The sequence below is a fragment of the Anneissia japonica genome, unplaced genomic scaffold (genome assembly GCF_011630105.1).
Source record: "Anneissia japonica isolate Jap-2015-1 unplaced genomic scaffold, ASM1163010v1 scaffold287871_len1641731_cov197, whole genome shotgun sequence".
Taxonomy (NCBI): Eukaryota; Metazoa; Echinodermata; class Crinoidea; order Comatulida; family Comatulidae; genus Anneissia; species Anneissia japonica.
Genome location: NW_022712275.1, coordinates 541,745 through 546,256, shown reverse-complemented (window position 1 = coordinate 546,256; position 4,512 = coordinate 541,745). Strand labels below are relative to the sequence as shown.

The 4,512-nt window shown below is 33.4% G+C and overlaps 1 protein-coding gene across 2 annotated transcripts in view; it reads right to left on the bottom strand.

Annotated features, from left to right (window-relative positions):
• LOC117107748 (protein kinase C epsilon type-like) overlaps positions 1-4,512 on the bottom strand; it is a 75,025-nt gene that overhangs the window by 34,378 nt on the left and 36,135 nt on the right. The gene's annotated exons all lie outside the window — the stretch shown is intronic.

The window sequence follows — 4,512 nt, the reverse complement described above, 5'->3', positions numbered from 1 at the left end:
GGCGTAGTGAGTGGCTTTAACAACGCCACTGCCTAGTTCACACACAAAGGCGTACGCTACGCCAGGCTTAAGCCAGCCTTACGCCGTGTGTGTGAACATAGCCTAAAATTCACAAGCTACTGATTAACAATCATCTTCTAAAATAATGATATACAGTCACTGTTAATATTATTAAACTGTACTGTATGAATGTATACACAATAGGGTATGCTTCCATATTATTTGTTAGATACACAATCAATATACCTTTATAACATAAAGGACTTGTTTTGGTTTGCTTCGCTTCATACTAGTTCGAAGACCAACATTGTATGTAGAGATAATATGTTTTGTGAACTTTGTGTTTAAAGCCCTAAGACATCTCATTATGAAGTTGATAAACAATCAATGACAATATAATTTTTTATTTATGAATTTAATATGCTACAGTGTAAACAACTCTGAATGTCACAGTCTGATACTGTTCATTGGATACAGAATTAATTTACTGGTATTAGTATATTATAGATTAATTTTTTCCAATCAAGAGTGGAATTTTAATATTTTATTGTGTATCTACTTTGCCTTCTGCTATTTTACGTGCACTCTATTTGCGGTGACAGCACAACAGAGGGTGTAAGACAACATACGTAGAACGAAGATGTCACAGGTCAACACATATTCAATGTTATTTATTCTATTTTTCCTATTTGTTCATTAAAAATAAAAATGTAACCCAAACTAAAATGCAAGCAGAAGAAATTGTTATAATTCTTGTATTCCAATACACTTGTGCTGTTAATATTATGTAGTATCATAGTAGATACTAAGAAAAATACAAGAATAGATTACTGAATATTATTGAAAAAAAAAAGCAAACTGACTGGTCATTTACTAAGAGAAAATGGGACTGAAGGAAGTTATTGAAGGAAGAATAAAAGATAAAGGAAAAGTAGGAAGAAGAAGGAAGGAAGGAAGGAAGGTGTGTTCAACCTGGGAAGCTGAAGATAAAAGGAAAGTACAACAAAGAGACCAGTAGAAAAATGAAATCACAAATTCATAAACATACCTGTAATAAATGCAGATTATTAACAAATGAATGAAAGAATGAAGTATCGTAGTGTACATCCTTACAAGTATGAGATACGATATTACTGTTAGCTACTCAAAAGATTTATTTTGTTTTCACTTGCAGTCTACTAATCATCTTTACACTATTGTTGTTTTTTTTTCCCTTACACATTCTTAATGTCAAGCTTTGAAACAGGATTTCTTGTTATTAGGGACAATTTTCTATGCAGGGTTTCAAGGGGATGATTCAGATTAAGTGCCTACTTATTATTTCAGATGAACGGGCTGCAAATGATTAGGAAAATAGACATTATGAATAAGAAAACTTGCATTAACGTTGTCATGTGTGTAATTGTGCAGAATAAATGCATTCAATTGATTGTTACCACAAGGTGATACACTGCTTACTGTTTCTGTAAAGGACTGGTTCTGGTTCTGGTGGGTAAAGCCGACCTCCTAGGACTCCAAAAATGTATTAGTATAACAAGTGTAGAAATAGTGTCGAATGATAGGAAAGGTCTACCACCACAGTTAAAACGTGCAGCGTCAGTCATGAATAGGCTTGTTGTACTGCCTCAGGCCGCGTAGGAAACCCACAATCACACGAGCATTGGCTTTTGAAGAAAACCCCATTTGGTAGTGAAATCTCCAAGCGTTTAGAGGCAGAGTAAGCGAAAACGATACCTCCAAGGAAGGAGGCGAGAAACTTAGTAGTAAAAGTTAAGGTAAAGTTAAATAACTAAATTAAAACTATCAAAGCAATGTGAAGTTAATATTTCAGAATTGCTAAATTTTAATACTTGTTCATCATGAATTATTATCATTAATTATTACAAGAGAGGTGCATCTTTACTTCAATTCCCGGGTCCGTGTGAAAGAAAAAAAAAAGGAAGGACGGTAATAAATTTTGTTTTTTTGTTTTTTTACCTTTTTAATGTGTACTGTATTTTTATTTATATATAGTAGCAAAGAGTATAGTACTGCAAGAGGTCCGGACGCTCAATATTTCATTGAAACACAATCCAATCTCAAAAAGTATCTCACCAGAATTTTCTCACCATCCTCTCGAACCGCCAGTAGGCTATGCCACACAAGAGGCAAGACAGATAATGTTCAAAAGCAGTAAAATAAGGGCTAGCTTTGCAGCATGGGCTACTGCTGTATAGCAATCCTACTACACTCATCATGACCTTGCATATCATTGCTATGTTCAAAACACCACCAGTTCATTGGCAACATGCCATAGTAACTAGGAATAAGTTCAGGATTGTAGCTGAACGATACCAAAAACGAAACAGGGCCAATCACATGCATGTTCAGTAAAGGTAATATAATGTTAACAAGGAGCATAATGTGTCACATGTAGTATGTTCAGAATGGTGTCAGAATTACATTCCGGTCTATGTTAAGGTGAGACGTTTTTTATACCTGGTTTAGCGAATCCTGCCGCCTGCCAATAATGGTCCCCCGCCGGACACCAACCCGGTACTTCTGAGTCACGGTTTCGGGGCCGGGATTTCAAGATTTAATTTAAAGCATTTAACCATCCTATTACTACAATGCTTACATTCACCAATAAAATTTTATTTTTATTTTCTCCTCCATCTGGATATTTTTGGCAAAACTATTTGCTAAATTAAGGACCAAAAAATTTTATTTTTATTTTTTTCCGCCTTCCTCTGACAATCTGTAACAAAGAAAGTTCGCAAAACAATGTATAAATTTTTTTCAAAAAAGCCTCGTCTAACAGTATCTGAAACAACATTAAGCAGCTAGTTAGCATTAGCATTTTATTGAATTGGTATGTTAACTAAGCAAGAACATCTTTACAGATCGTCGGCTCTCTTTCATGATTGTTTGTGATACAATTCAGTTTGTCTTTTTTGTATTTGATTTGCATATTTGCTGAATAAAACATGAGATATATAAATAAAAAACCTTTTTATAAGTATCAACAATGCCAACATTTTTATTCAAATTTCAATGAATAAGAAAATTGCATGCTACAAAATTATGCACCATACTTTTCGTTTGGATTTTGGTTTGGATCTGATGTGAAGTCAGCTTAAGAGAGAGTCACTTGTTCGTGACAGTCCTGTACAACATAGAATTGGCTCAAAACCATTTCATAAAATTCTAAAGAATGAGAACTCGAAGTCTAGTATAGTACATACTCCAAGTATCGAAATGCACGCCATCGTGTCGGGATTCAATATTTCGACATTAATTATGTCATCATCAGGAATGATGAAGTCTACACATGTACAGACAGCATTATTACTTCCTAGATCTTAAAATTGTCAAAGAATCAAAATTTTCTTAATCAATTATTAATGTATATCTTCAATGTACATGAATATCATGTTAAAGAATGTTATCTATTTATCCTTTTCACTAAAGTTCATCTCAGGGATGGCTCTTCCAGCTAAGTTAACCAATTAGGCCCTCATTCCATTATAATAGCATACAGTAGTAAAACTTCTCCTTTGGGACAACCCTCTTCATGGGATATCCCTATTAACAGGCACTTTCTTTGGTCCTGAAGATGGGACTTTAAGGGTTCTATCATCAACAATATAATAAAACATAATCCATGCATGTTGTGAGTTATACCATAAGGACATCTTTTGTAAACAAAGCAATATAGCAAATTGCAAAAGTAAAAAACAAAAACGCACATCTCGTGTACGATACAATGTCTACGAGAATAGCCATTACTAGTAGCATCCCCAGGTCAATACCCTATAATGCTATGTCAACACTATCACGTATTCTATTACAAATATGGACTGGATGATGTCATATCACACCCATATATAGGCATGACATCATCATAGCATAAACTTATATACTGTAGGTACAGTATTAAATCACATTAAACTTTATATTGTGAACAGAGCAATTAATATATTAAAATTTCAATCAAGGAGTTATCACTATATAATTTTTTTATAATTTTAATTTTATAAAAGAAAGCAACATATAAATCATGATTTAACCTTCTACACTAAACATGAAGATTAGAATAGATTACAGATATATCAAAGATTATTAATAAGAAAGTTACAGTTATAATGCAAAAAAAAAAAGCTTCTATAACCTTCACAAACAATTTTTCGAAAAAACCAAGTGTGTTAAAAACATTATGATGATACATAATTAGAACAAAAATGTAGAATCCACAAGAGTCAACCACACTCCGCCGCCATTCCTGGACATCTACAAAACACACATTCACCCTGCCACTGATGACATGACCAGAAATAGTGACTAAGAAGCATAGATTACAGATATAAAAATATTATTAATAGGAAAGTTAGTTGTAATGCAAAAAAAAAAAAGCTTCTATAACCTTCACAAACAATTTTTCGAAAAACCAATTGTGATAAAATCATTATGGTGATACAAAATTGGAACAACAAAAATGCAGAATCCCCAAGATTCACCCACCCTCCGCGGCCA